The sequence below is a fragment of the Desmodus rotundus genome, chromosome 4 (genome assembly GCF_022682495.2).
Source record: "Desmodus rotundus isolate HL8 chromosome 4, HLdesRot8A.1, whole genome shotgun sequence".
Taxonomy (NCBI): Eukaryota; Metazoa; Chordata; class Mammalia; order Chiroptera; family Phyllostomidae; genus Desmodus; species Desmodus rotundus.
Genome location: NC_071390.1, coordinates 60,011,275 through 60,032,053, shown reverse-complemented (window position 1 = coordinate 60,032,053; position 20,779 = coordinate 60,011,275). Strand labels below are relative to the sequence as shown.

The 20,779-nt window shown below is 40.5% G+C and overlaps 1 protein-coding gene across 5 annotated transcripts in view; it reads right to left on the bottom strand.

Annotated features, from left to right (window-relative positions):
• Positions 1–20,779, bottom strand: part of NRG3 (neuregulin 3) — a 1,217,216-nt gene that overhangs the window by 763,009 nt on the left and 433,428 nt on the right. The gene's annotated exons all lie outside the window — the stretch shown is intronic.

Genomic DNA, 20,779 nt, shown 5'->3' with positions numbered 1-20,779 from the left:
ACAGAATAATAAATACGTGCAATGTGTAGATAGAGATCAAAAGGTCAACATAATGGTGTGACAATTTATAAAATGAAGAGTAATATATAATAGTAGAAAATACATAGATACAACAATGTGATGAAGGATGGAACATTGCTCAAGAACTGGAAACAACTATTTGAAATAAAAGGGAATTTCAGAGTCTATAAGAGACATTAAAAGCCAACTCCAATTTAAAAATTAAGGGGCAAGAGGCGAAGGTGAAGTCATTCATCATCTTCAACCCGATGAGAAATGCAGATGATGATACTGCACTGCTCTCCCAAGCACGCAAACTGACTCATAAGCTTAGACAGACTGGCAGTTTTAAGGTCACAGCAGACCTTCTATAGGAAAACCAAGGTAACCCAAAGGCAGCAGAGGGAATTTATCAAAAACCCTATGTTAATTTCTTCTGAGGTTCACAAAAGGCAGAGATAGAAAGTGGACACTGTACAGCTTTGAGGGGGAGAAAGAAAGAACGAATGTAGCAGATCAAGGCCACAGTGGAAATGATTGTCAGGTGGAACATGTGAAGCAATACATTAAAAGCCAACTCAAAGGTTTTGGAATTCAGGAATAAAAGTGTAGAAGAAGGTAAGTTCTATGTTTTGTTTTTTTGAAAAACAACAACAAAAATACTGATCCCAGAAAACAGATAAATCACAAGTGATTATTCCTTTTATCAACATGCTTTAAGCCACCAAATTCATGATGTGGCTTGATCTACAAGTATTTAATGTTCACATGCAACTACAAAATAAAATGTTTTTTTCTTATTACTATTTTTATAATGCTCCATTGGCTTCCCATTACCTCAAATAAATTCCAAACCCCTTACCCCACCTGCTGCATGATGCTTCCATGAGTGCCCTGCCAGCCTCACCAGCACCTACTTCTGACACTCTTCCAAGCACCTGGCACCCACTGCTGGACCCTTCTTTCTGTCCTTATCTGAGTTGCATTCACTTCTTTTCTGTGTGTGTAGAGGACCTGGAACCCATATTTGTGTGTGGCTTATTCTTTATTATCATTCAAGTGTGAGTCAAATGTGGCTACAAATTGCGCCATAATCCAAAAATGGTTACTCACACCTCACCCTGATCACCTCCAATTTATCACCTTATTTTCTTCATAGAAAAAGCAACATCTGAAATTATAGCATGCTTGTTTGCCTGCTAGCTCACATATGGATTGCCTAACTTCCATCTCTAGAAGATAATTTCCATAAAAATGGTGGATTTACCTCTTTTGTACACTATTGTGACTCTAGTATCTAGAACAGACCTTGGCCCCAGGCAACACCCAGAATATTTATTAAATAAATACATTTTTAAATGACACATATTTCAAGGCATTCAATAACATTGCCAAGAAAGGAATAAAATAACCCAAAATACCTTAAATATAAACTCTGTTAATCTAGGAGAATAAACGTCCTGAGAAAGGTACAAAGTCCTAAATAACATCCACAGGACTCCTCTTTTAAGTGTGATGCAGTAAATATAATACAGCACCAAAGCTCTATCTTCACAGCATCAGCTCTTGCTAGTTGGTGGGGAACAACAATAAATCAGCAGTATTGCTTATATGACTCCAATCAATTACAGTTAATTAGTTAGTGGTCATGGTGTTATATGACATGTAGTTAAGAGGTCATTTTATCATCTCATATGCTTATAAGTAACAGTAAGGATAGAGGTAAGAAATAAGATGCAAAGGGATTTTAATAGCTTTAAAGGGATTTTCTTGATTGCTCTTCTATACAATATTCGTAAGAACAGATAACATTTATTAAGCCAAATACTATACAAAGTCTTCTATATACATGCTTTTTCTTTAATTTCTATAACAGTCCCCAGAAATAACATTGTAATCTCATGAAAAAAAAATGTTGAAGCTCAAAAGAGGTTAATTAGCTGTCCAAATTACACAGCTAGTAGGTGGTGAACCTGGAGTTTAAGCATCACTTATCTACCTTGCACGTATTAAACCATGTTCTACATGTTGAAGAGCTATGAATAGATTGCTTCAAGAACCCATGTTTCTCTTGGTTGTGTGAGAGAATTCCCCCTCAGCCTTTCCTCTGGCCTCTTGTGCCTCCAAATCCCAGCACACACCCACAGGCTTGTAGCTCTGAGTACAAACAAGCCTACTTATCCTGATTCAGATATTACTTTCTCAAGTCAACGTGGGGAAGGCAAATTTTCACTCCTGTTCTGATTTCCTGTTTAGCAATATCATTCTCTTAGGCAAGCTTTGGCTTTTATTTGGAATGAAGAAGGGAAATTGGCTATCATAATCAGAATGAAACTAAAATTTATAATTCAGGCTATCACTATTTATTTATGAATTTGACAAAATATATTGAACATTACAGTGTGAAATATACCACATGGATGGGAAGGTAAGACATGATTCAGATGCTTCCATGAGCTTAAACCTGGACCCATGGTAGAAATAGCTTGCTAATCATGACATTATTTCTTATTGCATTCAGGTATATCTTGGTCTCAGAATCCTTGTAATCTCTCTATGAAGCTACCATCAATCAGTCAGCATTGTCATAAGTAATGAAACCACTTTGCTCTACCTTTGGATGGGGAAATAAAAGTTAACCAGTCTTTGAAGAATAAATTGGATTTGGCTTTGTGATAATGAGAGAGCAGATATATACAAATGAAAAAAAAATATTCTAGAAGAAAACAGAGACTTAGGAAAGTAAAAATGTGTTAAAAAACAAACTTTGTATCATAACTGTCATGGTATAGAGTACTGTAAAGGATGGAAAAGTGCCAAGGAAGGTCCTAACTGTCCCACTGATATATTCAAAGTTTGCTTTCTGAGACAGAAAGAAGCCCATGTATGATGATGGTTTTAAAGAGAATAAGGTAGAACCTGCCAACAGGGTAGAGTTTAGAGAGGCAGAGATAGAGAAATAGAGACAGTCCCAGCCAGATAAGTGGTGATGACTAGTCAGCAGAATGACAATGTGATTATTCACCTGATCCCAGACATGGCACTAATGAAAAGACAATGGATGTGATTCAAAGCCCAGATATTTAGGGCATGGTAAGAGATCAGTCAGAGAGAGCGAGGAGAAGGAAAAAGGAGTAAAAGTTGCACAATTATAGCTAACAGTTTTTAAGCGTCTGTTCCATGGCAAGTGTGGCTCAGTGGATTCAGCACTGTCCTGTGATCTGAAAGGTCACCAGTTGGATTCCCAGTCAGGGCACATGCCTGGGTTGTGGGTCAGGTAGCCACTTGGGGCCATGTGAGAGGAAACTGATCAATGTATCTCTCATACATTGATGTTTCTCTCCATCTATTTATCCCTACCTTCCCCTCTTTCAAAAAAAAATTAAATAAAATATTTTTAAAAAGGTGCCAAAAACTGGTTTGGGTATAACATCTTCATTATCTCTGCTTTACCAAGTAAAAGTCTGAAGCAGGTATACTTCAGGTAAATTACCCAGGATTCCTGCATTAAATATGTGATTGAGAGAGGTCTAAAGTCTAATTCAGTCTGGCTACAGCCTCTTGCAATAAATCAGTTCCTTGGGCCAGCAGCATCAGCATAACCTGGGACCTTATTGGAAATGAAAATTCTTAGACCCCACCACATACCTGCTGAATCAGAAACTATAAGAGTGGGGCCCATGCAATTCATGCTTTCATACAACTGGTCTGGATCTCACTAAAGTTTGAGAAGCACTGAACTAAACCATTTTACATATTTTTTCTTCTTTCACTTCTTATTTTTCCCCAGATTTATTGATATATAATTAACATGCAGCACTGTGTAAGTTTAAGAAGTACAACAACTTGTTATATGTACATTCATTTGTTATATTTTTAAATTGCAAAATGATTACCACCATAGACCACTGTGTACATTTTACAGCTGACTTAATCTGAGATAAAATGCCTGCATGACATAGAGGCTGGACAGACTTAAAATAGAGAGTTGAATATAGAAACTTGTGAGAAGAGGTAATGAGCTTGCCATTCTCCTTGTTCAGCTGAAGATGATCAATGAGGAGTAAGTGTGAAAGGCCAGGCCCTGAGAGAGCATGAGGCTGGAGATAAAGACAAGCTGTGTATCCACAAAAAGCATTAGCTAAAATCTCAAAAGTGTATGATCTCTCCAAAGCCTTTTCCAGAGGAAGCCCAAGGGCAGAACATTGTATTCACTTATGGGAATAGAAAGAAAGAATACCCAGCACTGGAAAGGTGGAGCCATTAAAAGAATCAACTGTCATAATGCAAGCTTGGACTTGGCAGGACCTGCATCTCCAATCTCAAACTAAAGTGAAACTGAAAACTAAAGAGAGAGGACAATTTCTAAAAAAGAACTGTTAAAAGAGTGACTAGCTCCAAAGTAAAACCAAGAAAGAATTATTGAACTCATAAATTTGTTCATTTAATTTCTTAGAGAAAATAGTATCAAAAATGTAGAGGAAGAGAATTTTTGAAAGGATTGTTGTGAAAGTTCACTGAAGGAAGTACTAATATCAAATATATACAATACTTATGAGAAGTTCATCAGCGAAGGCTAAGAATTAATGGAAAATGGTGACAGCAGGGAAAATAAAGGTGTAAAATAAAGGTATACAAGGGCTGCCATTTATATGGCCACAGTGGCACCATTCACAAGAAATATAATGCAGTGTCAACCCTGAAAATGACATTGGCCATTTTCCTCTGAGGGCATCTTAAGTATAGAATTGGCATTTATCAATTCTCATCCCACCACTCAAAAGAACCTCAGATCAGTCTGTGATTCCAGTAGTCTAGCTTTGCTAGATAGGAAAGAAAAGAAAACATAACTAAGCATATCTACTTTCTAGGATCTTCAGGTCAATGATTCTACAATGAGGGAAAGGGGAATGTATAGTATGAGATTAAAAATGACATAATCATGCAATACAATTTTGCATTTGCTCAATAAGCCTGGGACCTATTATTTTAATAATACAACCAGAATCCAGGAATGGGAGTTTGACAAAATTTACAAAAGGGGAGGACAATGGATTTAAAAAAGGATGTGATTTTCAAATAGTGGTACTTTGTAAAGGGACATGAGTGTTTCAGAATGGAGGGATGTGGGGAGAGGATGTTTTTGAGATATAAGGGGCATAGATTTTACCAGGATGAGAAAAACTGTTCTGGATGCAGTATAAGGAGACAGAGAAGACCACAACCAGCCACTTGGGTTCTGAGTCCGTATGTGCTACCTTACATAAGAAATGATGTGAGCAAGATATTTCACAGCTTAAAGTCTCAGATGCTTTGAAGCCTCAGTTTATTCATCTAAAAAATGAGAATAATAATAGTATCATTATAAAATAATAGTGTACCATATGTATTACTACAGAAATTAAATAAGGGCTTACTCCAGGAGGGAAATAAGTTTTATTTCATTTCCACTTTCCATTTTCTATTCCATGTGAATAGAAAAAAGCAATGAGTAGTGGAAAGAATTTCTTCAAAGTCGGTGGCATGCAGAAGAGCCATTAACAAACAAAATACATAGAACTGACTAATATTCATGTCACAGTTTGGCTATCATAATACACCTTTGCTCCAAATACTTCATTTTATAAGTAGAACACTTGTTACCCATTACTCTGAGCAAATGAGGTCTGTCTGAAAAAAGTCCAGCCAATGTGAACATAATGAGAATGGTTTGTGCAACATCAGTGTCACCTGGCAGCCAAGGAGAGTGAACTGGAATAAGTATGTGTGAACAATGATGACTTCACTGTACTAGTAAGTGGGGGTGGTAGATGCTATAGAGTGAGCATGTGTATTATGTGGCCATCACATTCAAAATGAGCAAGTACAGCAACAAATTTGCATCAATTTTTTTGTTAAGCTTACACATTCCTCCATAGAATTTATTCAGATGATTCAGAAGGCTTTTGGGGATGAGTGCAGCACAAATAAAAGTATGGCACAAATGCTTCAAAGATGGTCAAGAATCTGTTGAATGTGATCCATGTTCTGGAAGACCTGCCACAAACAGAACACCTGAGAATGTTGAACATGTAAGGGCTGTAATCAACAAAGATATATGACTGACAGTGTAAGAATTAGAAGCTGGTCTGGGGATTCCCAAAACTACTGTGTCTGAGTTTTTGACACAGGATCTTAGCAAGAAACCTGTCATGGCAAAATTTGTTCTGTGGCTTCTGCTGCTAGTGCAAAAGGAACATTGTGCTGCAGTTGCCAGTGACTTGATTCAAACCACTACCAATGAACCAGATTTCCTCAGGAAGGTCATAACTAGAGATAAATCATTGGTTTATAGCTATGATCCAGAGACAAAGGCCCAGTCAACCCAATGGAAGTCGCCTGGTTCTCCACACCTGAAGAAGGCCCAGCAAAGTCATAGCAAGATCAAGACCATGTTTACTGTGTTTTCTGATTGGGAAGATGCTGTCCATCACAAGTGCATCCCTCCAGGCCAAACAATTAATAAGGAATACTGCCTTGGTGTTCTTCATCAGCTGAGAGATGTATATGACAAAAAGAGCCTCAGCCATGGGCAACTGGTGATCAACAGCTTCATCATGACAATGTGCCACTCATGCATTACATCTCATGCAGAGATTTTTGGTGAAACATCAAATCACCCAGGTGACTCAGCCCCCTACAGCACAGATTTGGCACCCTTGACTTCTGGCTTTTTCCAAAACTAAAATCACCTTTGAAAGGGAAGAGATTTCAGACCATCAATGAGATTCAAGAAAATATGACTGGGCAGCTGATGGCAATTCCAAAAAAGGATTTTTCAAAGTCTTTTGAACAGTGGAAGAGACTCTGGGAGAAATGTGTGAGGCCCCAAGGTGCCTACTTTGAAAGGGACTGAGGCATCATTGCCCTATGTACAATGTTTCTTGTATCTTCATCAGTAAATGTCTATATTTTTCACAGTCTGTAGCTGGATACTTTCTGGACACAACATCATGTGGCCAATCTGCTATTAAATTATTTTTTATTGTTATTCTATTACAGTTGTCTTAATCATTCACTGTTGCTCTCCTCTGCTCCACCCCCTCCCACACGCAATCTCCACCTTGTTGTCCATGTATATGGGTCATCCTTACCTGTTCCTTGACTAGGCCTTTTCCCTCTTTCCTCTCTTATACCCCTCCTTCTCCTTCTCTCTGGTTGTTATTAGTCTGTTCCTTGTTTCCATGCTGCTGGTTTTATTTTGCTCATTTGTCTGTTTTGTTCATTAGCTTACTCTTATAGGTGAGATAATATGTTATTTGTCTTTTACTGTCTGGCTTATTTCATTTAGCATAATACTCTCCAGTTCCATCCATGCTGTCGTGAAAGGTAGGAGTCATATGACTCAATAGTAGGAAGACAAACAATCCAAATAAAAACTGGGCAAAGGAACTGAACAGACACTCCAAGGAGGGCATAGACATATAATAAGACATATAGAGTGCCCATAGACATATAATAGGACACTCGACATCACTAGCCATCAGAGAGATGGCAAATTAAAACCACAATGAGAGACCACCTCACACTGGTCAGAATGGCCATCATTAACAAATCAACAAACAAGTGTTGGAGAGTTTGTGGAGAAATGGGAACTCTAGTGCACTGTTGGTTGGAATGTAGACTGGTGCAGCCACTGTGGAAAACAGCATGGAATTTCCTCAGAAAACTAAAAATGGAACTGCCTTTTGACACAGCAATTCCACTGCTCAGATTATACCCTAGAAATCCTTAAACACCAATTCAAAATAACCTATGCACCCTAATGTTCATAGCAGCATTATCTACAATAGCCATGTGCTGGAAGCAACCTAAGTGCCCATCAGCAAATGAGTGGATTAAAAAACTGTGGTACCATTACACAATGGAATACTATGCAGCAGAGAGAAAGAAGGAATTTATACCCTTTGCAACAGCATGGATGGAACTGGAGAGCATTATGCTAAGTGAAATAAGCCAGGTGGAGAAAGACAAATACCATATGATCTCACCTGCAACTGGAACCTAATTAAAAAAACAAACATGCAAGAAAAACAACCAGAGATACTGAAATAAAGAAAATTTGTAAAAGAATTCTTAAGATACAGGTGTACCTTCAGTTAATGTTATCTCTAATGACTTTCTACAGGAGGATCTGCTGCCCACTCTGACAGTAGCAAGAGTGGGCAGCAGATCCTTCTGTCCAGAGAGAATGCAGATCATCCTACACACCATCCCTCACTGTATACAGCTGAGTTAATAGTTTTCCATTACAACAGAAATTTAATAATATCATGCAGCATAGAACTAATTCAATTAAACTAATACACCAGTATAAAGATTGAGATGCTGGGCAATTCATAGTTTATTTCTGAATTGACAAGCACCAGTCATAGTCATTCCATCTGTGAGTTTTCTCAGTTACGAAGAATGTGAGTGCAGAGATTCAAAACAGCCACCAGAGCAGCAGAAGCAGTAAGCAAGCTGCCTGCGTGTGGGGTCTCCCTTGCACAGAGGCCCAGTCATTATACCTTAAGTGTGTCTCTTCCAGTTAGCCCCCAGGAAACTCAAACTTCTTTTGCTGCAGTCCTACCCATGGATTAGGTCTCACCAAGGCACAAACATTTAGTTTTTTAAGTATTTTTATTTCATTTTATCAGATCACATTAGTTAATAAAATTAGGTTTCAATTGTACAATTCTGTAATTCATCATCTATATATTATATTGTGTGTTCATCTCTCAAAGTCTAGTCTCTTTCTGTCACCATTTATCTACCCTTTACTCTCTTTTATTTGTCCTTCCCCCATTTTCCTCTGGTAATCACCATACTAATGTTTCTATGAGTTTGTATGTTTGCTTAACCCCTTTACCTATTTCACTCAGACCCAATGTCGTGACAGCTGTCATTCTGTTCTCTGTATCTATGAATCTGTTTCTATTTTGTTTGTTTGTTTATTTTGTTCATTAGATTACACATATAAGTGAAATCATATGGTATTTTTCTTTCTCTGACTGGCTTATTTCCCTTAGCATAATACCCTCAATTTGCATCCATGGTGTCACAAAAGGTAAGACCTTTTTTAAGACTGAGTGGTACTCCATTCATTATAGTACCACAGCTTTTTTGTCCACGCATCTACTGATAGACACTTGGCTATTGTAAGTAATGTTGCAATGAACATAGGGGTGCATATATATTGTTTCAAATCAGTGTCTCAGATTTTTCTGGATATATTCCCAGAATTTGAATTGCTCGTCATTAAGGTAGTTGCATTGTTTGTTTGTTTGTTTTGAAAAAATTCCATACTATTTTTCACAGTGGCTGCACCAATCTACATTCCCACTGACAGTGCATGAGGATTTCCTTTTCTCCACACCCGTGCCAAAACTCGTCAATTATTGATTTATTGGCAACAGCCATCTGGCAGGTGTGAGGTGATATCTCATCGTGGTTTTAATTTGCATTTCTTTGATGATTACTCACATTGAGCATCTTTTTCATATAACTATTGGCCATCTGTATGTCCTTTTTGGAGAAGCGTCTATTCAGGTATTTTGCCCATATTTTAATTGGATTGGTTTTTTGTGTGTTGAGTTGTATAAGTTCTTTATGAATTTTGGACATTAACCCCTTATCAGACGTATCACTGGCAAATATGTTCTCTCATTCAATGGGTTGTCTTCTCATTTTGTTGATGGTTTCTTTTGGTGTGCAAAAACTTTTTAGTTTGATATATTCCATGTGTTTATTTTTCTTTTTTTCTCTTGCTTGAGTATATTCTGGCTCTGTGAGATATGCCATTGGCATTTTGATACAAATTGCTTTGCATTTATAGATTGTTTTATACAAGGGAAGAACACAGTTGCATGTCTGTGTGTATGTATGCAAATGTTTGTCTGTGTCTGGTCAGTCTGCAGAAACTCTGTCATTAAAAAAATAACAATTCTAGAAGATGGCGGCTAGATAGGTGGGAGTGGAGTTAACTTCCCCCTGCACCTGGGTGAAACACCTACCCATTCTACTGAGAAACAAAGTGAACAGCCAAAAGCAGCCCAGCGTTTATGAAGATAGGAGACCAAAAAGTACAGAGGACACTGAGAAAACAGAAGGTAAGGGGATTGCTTCAGGACAAAAAGGTCCCTGGGATCAACGTGGGGACCAAGGCGACTGCAGCCCCAGGCCCGCCCTTGCCAGGCCTGCCGCAGGACTCCTGGGAGAGAGCCAGGTTAATGGCCCCCTCCCCTGCCAAACAAGGCCTGGGCAACACTGTGAGAGACCTGGTTGCCTGAAGTCACAGGGAGGAGAATAAGGACGAAGTGGAAAACCCAGGGAGACCACGGGCGCTGGCTGAGGAGAGTTGAAAGTTGGGCCATGTGTGATCCAGACCCAGCCCTGGCCTGGCTGGAGAGGTAGGCTGTGTGAGAGGACAGGCCCTTCCTTGTAGGGAGGGAGCCACAGGAGTGAGCAGGAGGATTTTTCCCAAAAACAAAAAGACCCTCTGGGGCACTTTGGGGAATTCCCCTGCAGGAACAACTGCAGTCTCCTCTCCACCCCACCACCTGTCTGGGGACTGTGCGCACCTCATCTCGGAGGGAGCTGAGACTACAGGCACCACCTGGGGGAGGGTGTCCAGTGACCAGGAGAGTGCCCAGCTACTGGGGAGTGTGCCCATCCACCGGGGAGTGTCCGCACCTCATCTCGGAGGGAGTTGACACTACAGGCACCATTCGGGGGAGGGTGCCCAGCGACCAGGGTGTGTTCTCATCCACCAGGGAGTGTCCGCACCTCATGTCAGAGGGAGCTGAGACTACAGGCACCACCCTGGGGAGTGTGCCCAGTGGCTGGGGAGTGAGCCCATCCACCGGGGAGTGCCTGCACCTCATCTTGGAGGGAGCTGAGACTACAGGCACCACTCGGGGGAGGGTGCCCAGCGACCAGGAGTGTGCCCAGAGACTGGGGAGTGCGCAGATCCACTGGGGAGTGTGCGCACCTCATTTCAGAGGGAGCTGAGACTACAGGCACCACCTTGGGGAGTGTGCCCAGCGGCTGGGGAGTGAGCCCATCCACCGGGGAGTGCCTGCACCTCATCTTGGAGGGAGCTGAGACTACAGGCACCACTCGGGGGAGGGTGCCCAGCGACCAGGAGTGTGCCCAGAGACTGGGGAGTGTGCAGATCCACTGGGGAGTGTGCGCACCTCATTTCAGAGGGAGCTGAGACTACAGGCACCACCCTGGGGAGTGTGCCCAGCGGCTAGGGAGTGAGCCCATCCACCGGGGAGTGCCCGCACCTCATCTTGGAGGGAGCTGAGACTACAGGCACCACTCGGGGGAGGGTGCCCAGCGACCAGGAGTGTGCCCAGAGACTGGGGAGTGTGCAGATCCACTGGGGAGTGTGCGCACCTCATTTCAGAGAGAGCTGAGACTACAGGCACCACCCCAGGGAGGGTGCCCAGCAACCGGTAGTGTGCCCACCCACTGGGGAGTGTCTGCACCTCAACTCGGAGGGAACTGAGACCACAGGCACCAGGAAGAGTGTGAATCAAGGAAGGCTCTGCATGCACACCCATAGCCCGGAGAAGGCCTACCATAAAAAAAGAGTGGGTAGAAGCTGTGAACACCAGGATTCCTCCTGGAAGAGGAAACCCACTAACAAAAGAAACACAAACAGCTAAGAACAGAAGGAGGTGAAGGAGGGAGTGGAAATCACAGTAACTCAACCCAGGGCCTATCTGGAAATACAAGTAAACAGTGGAGAAATTACTAAGAACAATCAACTGAAAAAGAGCAAGAGAAAAGCCTCAAAACCTTGTACACATGGAAGAACCAGGTCCAACACAACTTTCTCAACAAAAAACAAGAGGTGAGGGACAGACTGACCCTCAGATAATCAGCTGGTGGGAAAGACCCACCAAGAAAGACCAAACAAGAATCACATACCAAAGACATACACAGAGCCAACATAAACCACAGCCCAAGATCACTAAGATCGGGAGACCAAGGAGATGGTACCACTGAATTTCACAGGTATTCTACCACAGAAATATATACCATAAACCCAGGAGGTCAGAACAGAGCACCTTAAGAAGCAGAGACTAACAGGAAGAGTCTCACAAACAAAGGGAAGACAAAAAAATATTCCCCAAATGAAAGGAAAGGAGGAAGCCTCAGAAACAATGCTAAATGAAAAAGAGGCAAGTCAACTATCAGATATTGAGTTCAAAGAATTGGTTATAAGGAAGCTTAAGGAGCTCACACAGAATTACCAAAAACTACAGGGAAACTACAACGAACTCACTGCAAACTATATCAACATGAAAAAGGAAATAGAAACTATCAACAAGGGCCAAGAGGAAATGAAGAATACAATTTCTGAACTGAAGAGCACAGTAGAAGGAATCAAAAGCAGGCTTGATGAAGCAGAGGACCAGACCAGAGAACAGGAGGACGAGGTAGAAAAAAACAGCCAGAATGAGCAAGAAAAAAAAAGAGGCTCAGAAGGAATGAAGAGGGGTTAAGGGAAATGAAGGACAACATGAAACATAATAATATGCATATACCAAGGACACCAGAAGGAGAAGAGGAAGAGCAAGGGATAGAAAACTTGTTTGAATAAGTAATGACAGAAAATTTCCCTAATTTGATGAGAGAAAAAGTAAAAATAATCCAGGAATCACAGAGATTCCCAATCAAGAGGAACACAAAGAGACCCACTGCAAGACACATCATAATTAAAATGGCAAAATTCCAAGACAAAGGGAGGATCTTAAAGGCATCAACGGAGAAACGGAAAGTAACATATGTGGGAACCCTGATAGGGTCACCAGCTGACTCTTAAAGGAAACACTCCAAGCCAGAAGAGAATGGTGAAAAATATTGCAAGTAATGAGAACCAGAGGCTTGCAACCAGGACTACTTTACCCAGCAAGGCTCTCAAACAAGATAGAAGGTCAGATAAGGAGTTTCCCAGACAAAAGAAGTCTAAAAGAATATACCTCCACCAAACCAGCTCTGCAAGAGATAGTAAAGGGACTGCTTTAAGGAAAGGAAGGAAAAGAGAGAGACAGAGAGTAACACAGGTAAAAAAAAATGTTAATGAAAAGTACCCATCAATAATAACTTTAAATGTAAATGGATTAAGTGCTCCAATCAAAAAACTAAGAATAGCTGAATGGATAAGAAAACATGACCCACACATATGCTGCCTACAAGAGACCCATCTCAGGACAAAAGACCTACACAGACTGAAAGTGAAGGACTGGAAACAAATTTTCCAAGCAAATGCACAGAGAAAAAAAGCAGGGCTAGCAATACTCATATCAGACAAAATAGACTTCAAAAAAAGGGCCATAAAGAGAGACCAAGAAGGTCACTTTATAAACTCAAAAGAAGAATCCACCAAGAAGACATAAACATTGTAAATGTATATGCTCCCAACATAGGAACACCCAAATACATAGAGAAAATCTTTGAGGACTTCAAGAAAGATATTGACAGTAACACAATTATGGTAGGAGATTTTAACACCTCACTGTCAAAAACTGACAGATCTTCCAAACAAAATATCAACAAAGATATTGTGGCATTGAACAATGCTCTAGATGAAATGGACTTAACTGGTATATAGAGAGTCTTTCTTCCCAAAGAAGCAAAATACACATTCCTTTCTAGTGTACATGGAACTTTTTCAAAGATAGACCACATGACAGGACAAAAGCAAGCCTCAACATATTCAAGAAAATTGAAATCATATCAAGCATTTTCTCTGACCACTAGGGACTGAAACTACAAACAAATCTCAAGGAAAAATCCCCAAAACACTAAAAAACATGGAGATTGAATAGTATGGTATTAAACAATGAAGGGGTGAAGAATGACATTAGGGAAGAAATCAAAAAGTTTCTGGAAACAAATGAAAATGAACTCACAACAATCCAAAAGCTATGGGACACAGCAAAGGCAGTTCTGAGAGGGAAGTTCATAGTGATACAGGCCCACCTAAAGAGAATAGGAACATTTCAAATAAAAGTGTAACCCTACACCTACAAGAACTCAAGGAACAACAATAAAGACAACCCACAGCAAGCAGAAGGAAGGAAATAACCAAGATCAGAGCAGAATTAAATGACATACAGACTAAAAGCACAATTGTAAGGATCAATGAATCCAGGAGCTGGTTCTTTGAAAAGATAAACAAAATTGACAAGCCCTTAAGCAGGCTCATCAAGAAAAAAAAAGAGAGAGAATCCAAATAAACACAATCAGAAATGAAAGAGGAGAGGTTACAACTGATACCACAGAAATACAAAGGATTGTAAGAAATTACTACGAAGAACTGTATGACAAAATATTTGAAAGCCTACATGAAATGGACAAATCTCTAGAAAAATATAACCTTCCAAAGTCAATGGAGAAGAAGGAGAAAGCCTGAACAGACCAAGAACACCTGATGAAATTGAAACAGTAATCAAAAAGCTTCTGACATACAAAAGCCCTGGACTAGACGGTTTCACAGGAGAATTCTACAGAGCATTTAAGAGAGAGCTAACCCCATCATCCGCAGATTATTTCAAAAAATTCAAGAAGATGGAAGGCTCCCAAACTTGTTTTATGAGGCCAACATCATCCTAATCCCAAAACCAGATAAAGAAATAACAAAGAAAGAAACCTTCAGGCCAATATCACTGACGAACATAGATGCTAAAATCCTCAACAAAATATTGGCAAACCGCATCTGGCAATACATTAACAAGATCATACACCATGATCAAATGGGATTCATCCCAGGGATGCAAGGATGGTACAATATTCGCAAATCAATAAACACAATACACCACATAAACAAAAGCAAAGACAAAAACCACATGACCATATCAATACATGCGGAAAAAGCATTTGATAAGATACAGCACCAATTTATGATAGAAACCCTCAACAAAGTGGGAAGAGAGGGAGCATTCTTCAACATATAAAGGCCATATATGAGAGACCTACAGCCAACATCATACTCAATGGACAAAAGCTTAGAGCTTTCCCACTGAGATCAGGAAGAAGACAAGAATGCCCTATCTCACCACTCCTATTCAACATAGTATTGGAAGTCCCAGCCACAGCAATCAGACAAGAAAAAGCAATAAAAGGCATCCAAGTTGGAAAGGAGGAAATGAAACTGTCACTGCTTGCAGATGACATGATAGTGTACATGGAAAATCCTATAGACTCCACCAAAAAACTACTCGACCTAATAAATGAATTTGGCAAAACAGCTGGATACAAAGTCAATACTCAGAAACCAAAGGCATTCTCATACAACATCAATGAAACAGCAGAAACAGAAATCAGGAAAAAAATCCCATTTGATATAGCAACAAGAAAAATAAAGTACCTAGGAATAAGCCTAACCAAGGAGGTAAAAGACCTGTACTCAGAAATCTACACAACATTGAAGAAAGAAATTAAGGAAGACACAAACAAATGGAAGCGTGTACCATGCTCATGGATTGGAAGAATTAACATCATCAAAATGGCCATATTACCCAAAGCGATTTATAGATTCAATGCAACCCCTATTAAAGTAACCATGACATATTTCACAGATATAGAATAAACATTTCAGAAATTTTTATGGGACCATAAATACCCCCGAATAGCTGCAGCAAATTTGAGAAAGAAGAACAAAGCAGGAGGGATCACAATACCTGATATCAAACTGTATTACAAGCCCACTGTAATCAAAACAGTATGGTACTGGCATAAAAACATGCACATAGACCAATGGAACAGAACAGAGAGCTCAGAAATAAACCCAAGTCCTTACAGTCAATTAATATTTGACAAAGGAGGCAGGAGCATAAAATGGAGCAAAAATAGCCTCTTCAACAAATGGTGTTGGGAGATCTGGACAGCTAAGTGCAAAAAAATGAAACTCGATCACCAACTTACACCATACACAAAAATAAATTCAGGGTGGGTAAAAGACTTAAATATAAGTCGTAACACCATAAAGGTCCTAGAGGAAAACAGTGGCAGGAAAATCTCAGACATTCCACACAGCAACATCCTCACAGACATGTCCCCTAAAGCAAGGGACATAAAGGAAAGAATAAACAAATGGGACCTCATCAAAATAAAAAGCTTCTGCAAGGCTAAAGAAAACAGCATTAAAATAAAAAGGGAACCAAGAGTATGGGAAACATATTTGCCAATGACACCTCAGACAATGGTCTGATCTCCAAAATATATAAAGAACTCATAGGACTGCACTCCAGGAAGACAAACAACCCAATTAAAAAATGGGCAAAGGACTTGAACAGACACTTCTCCAAGGAAGACATACAGAGGGCCCAGAGACATATGAAAAGATGCTCAGCATCACTAGCCATCAGAGAGATGCAAATTAAAACCACAATGATGTACCATCTCACACCCGTCAGAGTGGCCAACATAAACAAATCAACAAACAAATGTTGGAGAGGATGAGGAGAAAAGGCCCTAGTACATTGTTGGTGGGGATGCAGATTGGTGAGGCCACTGTGGAAAACAGTATGGAATTTCCTCAGAAAATTAAAAATGGAACTGCCTTTTGACCCAGCAATTCTGCTGCTGGGGTTAAGAGCTAAGAACCCTGAAAAACACCAATTCAAAAAGAAGCTATGCACCCTAATGTTCATAGCAGCACTATTTACAATAGCCAAGTACTGGAAGCAACCTAAGTGCCCATCAGCAAACTAGTGGATCAAAATATTATGGTACATTTACACAATGGAATTCTATGCAGCAGAGAGAAAGAAGGAGCTTATACCCTTTGCAATAGCATGGATGGAACTGGAGAGCATTATGCTTAGTGAAATAAGCCAGGCGGTGAGGGACAAATACCATATGATCTCACCTTTAACTGGAACATAATCAACAAAAGAAAAAAAAAACAAACAAAATATAACCAGAGACATTGAAGTTAAGAACAATCTAACAGTAGCCAGAGGAGAGTGGGAGGGAACAGTGGGGAGAGGGGTTTACAGGAAGTACTACATAGGACACATGGAGAAAACCAAGGGGGAGGGTGGAAGCAGGGGAGCAGGGTGGGTTTGGCTGTATTCGGTGGGAAAATGCAGACAACTGTAATTAAACAGCAATAAAATAATTAAAAGAGAATAAAAAACAATTCTAGAAAAGAGTTAAATCTTAGAGGCTTTCATCAACAGCCAACTTCTTTGTTAAACCAAAAAACTTGAACAGAGCATTGCCTGAGAACATAGCTCTTAAGTAGAGGTATTACAAAACAATCATGTGGGAAACTATTGAAAATTACTGATGTCAAGTCCCCAGAGATTCTGATTTCATTGTTTTGAGATCAAATCTGAATAATAATAATAATTTTTAAAGATTTAATTAATTTATTTTTAGAGAGAGGGGAAGGGAGGAGGAAAGAGCGGGAAACATCAATATGTGGTTGCCTCTCACATGCCCCCTACTGGGGACCTGGCCCACAACCCAGGCATATGTCCGGACTGGGAATCGAACTAGCGACCCTTTCGTTCACAGGCCCACATTCAATCCATTGAGCTACACCAATCAGGCTGAATAATTATTTTTTTATGTTCCAGGTAATTCTACTTTGTAGCCTGCATTGAGAAGCATTCCCTTAGACTCTAGAACGGAGTCATCATGAACAATAAGTTCCTAAGATAAAGCCAAGGATCTGGTCTAAGGAGAAATAAAAGTTTTCTGGGCCTATACCCTGATATCCATTGGTTTGGCATATCTGCCTTTATGGCTTCTGGGACATGAGACTCCCCCCTTCCCCATGCTTCCTTGTCTTGCTCATTGTGGGGACACTGCATCATTTGAACTTGCATCAGTATGCTCAACGCCTGCAAAGCCAAAGATTTGATGTTACCAGGTCTTGGGAGAACTCCCTCTCCTGCGCAGAAGGCTTGCATCACCCAGCTGGGACCCTCTCCCCGCCTTGGGAAAATTGTACTGAATCCTCTATTATCACAAGTGATCTGATTAGCAATGAGAGATTTGTATATACTAGGTCAGTTTTGTAAAAGAAGGGACATCCATTGAAAAGAGAGTGATAGCTCTGAGCTAATTAGAGATCAGAATCTCCGTCCTGACCCTGACCATTTATTTAGGCTGGTCCTCCACAGTCTTCAACACTGCTCTGATGAGTCAAATGTAGATCAAATGGGGGTCAAATGTAGGGCCACTGGAAAAAAAATCTAAATGCTCTAGGCCCAATGGACATCAATAAACTCCATGTGACCATGTGCTTATGTTAAAATAAATTACTGCCCATCCAATCCCCAAAATAATCTCTGCCTCACCTTTAACAAATGACTGAGAAATCATTGCCCTAATAGGGTTACAAATGGAACATATCATCCCCTTCCTGTCTTTGTACCACCACAAATAAAAGACCAATAACCCCAATCCCATTAGACCCTGTTTTCCACAATAATGACAGAGAGTTCGAGTGTCCAAGGTCAACTGTATTCATCAGGACTAACATACATACACTGTTCTGAGCATCCCATAAGGGGACCCAACTGCTATATCTTTTAGATTCCCCAAACCATCTGACCTTCTGTCTCTATGAATATACCCATCCCTTCCTGAAACAGAAAATTAATTAACCCCTGGGAACTTTTCTTTGAAGTCCTAGCAAATTATTTTTCCCTTTTAGTCCTCTTATATATCATGCACCATTCATAATGGAGTTCAGATAGGGACACTTCACACTCCTTGTTGCCATTTCCAGAGTACTTTTCTTCCCCCATACCCCACAACTAAAAACTATACCACTGATGGGTCCTTCTTACTTCTGCTATTTATAGTCTTCTGATAGCCTCCCTCCATTTACCAATGATATCTATACCTGAAATTAATTTATAAAATAAGATTAGTATCATCACTGTTGGTTTTATCAGTGTGCATGCAGTATCCAAACACAATAATTGTTTATCAGTTAATTAACCAAATCACTTCTAATTTTCATGTCTTATATTTACCTTAAATTTCATACCTTAGACCTCATCATTACCAATTACTCTATCACTCCCAAAACTACATTTCAGTCTAGTTACTACCATGTATATTTCAAGATCTCTTACAAGATTATCTTCATTGTCCTCATTCCTTGGCCTTTGACCACATCATATTTTTGTTGCCTACAATCTTCCTATGCTCTCACTTCTTAACTGATTTAGATTTCGAGCAACAGGAGAACCAAGATGGCAGTGTAGGTAGACACACTGCGCCTCCTCGCACAACCAGAACTGACAGAAAATCCAATGGCAAGGAAGTCCAACACCAAGGAGATAAAAAAGAAACATACATTCTGACCAGAAGGAGAGGTGGAGACGGGCACCGGGGCGGAGAGGACTCGCGTGTCCATGGCGGGACGGAGACTGGCAGAGTGTGGGAGGAACTGGGCAGGCAGTCTGACCACTAGTAGACCCTGCGGCCCCACATTTGATCACAGATAAACCGAGAGGGCCGGACTCAGAGTGGCCCAGAATGGGGCAGGCAGAGCTGCGGGTAGCACCCGGCAGCTCCACACTCGCGCACAGATAAACCTCGACAAAGGCGGGGAGTGAAGCAGACCACGTAACCCAGGGCTCCAGCATGGGGAAATAAAGCCTCAAACCTCTGATTGAAAACACCCGTGGGGGTTGGGGCAACAGCAGGAGAAACTCCCAGCCTCACAGGAGAGGTCGTTGGAGAGACCCACAGGGGCCTAGAGTGTGCACAAGCCCACCCACTCGGGAACCAGCACCAGAGGGGCCCAATTTGATGTGGGTAGCTGAGGGAGTGACTGAAATAAGAAAAAGAAGGTAAAAAAATATGAACAGTAAAAATGACAGCAAACTCACAGTTATTAACAACCACACCTAAAACCAAAACAAAAGCAAACTAAGCAAACAACTAGAACAGAAACAGAACCACAGAAATGGAGATCACATGGAGGGTTATCAATAGGGGATTGGGAGGGGGAGAGAGGGGGGAAAGGTACAGAGAATAAGTAGCATAGATGATAGGTGGAAAATAGACAGGGGGAGGGTAAGAATAGTATAGGAAATGTAGAAGCCAAAGAACTTATAAGTATGACCCATGGACATGAACTATAGGGGGGAAATGTGGGAGGGCGGGGGTGGGCAAGATGGAGTTGAGTGAAGGGGCAGAAAAGGGACAACTGTAATAGCATAATCAATAAATATATCCAAAAAAAAATTTCATTTACCGGCATTATTATACTTTAAATGAATCCACTTCAACGACCAACCCCCATCTCCTATTGTCAAAATGCTGAGTTAGTTTTAAACAAGCCTATGTCACTTCCATACATATACTTTAAGATTGAATATGATATACATAAAAATGAATGAATGCACTGAAGACTTACTTTAAATTTATAACCACAGCCCTCAAGTAAGTTCTCATCACTGGCAGCCACAGCATTTTGCTGGTTAATTTACTCTCTCACTTTCCAGGATTACTGTTTCACACCTTTTCTGTATCTTCTCACATCCCCAACACACCTTATTCTCAGTTAGTTGCTAAACAACTTTGCTTAACCTCCCACCACCAACCCAACTAACTTCATCAGTAAAGAAGAATCTATCTTCACTCCTGATCCAGTTAAAGGCTGATGCAAAATTCTTTGCAAGAGATGTCTGTGCACCCTGGCTCACTTTCACAGCTCCTTTCTTGTACCCAGTCCAAGCAGGCTTTTATTTTATTTAGGGAGGTCAATCTT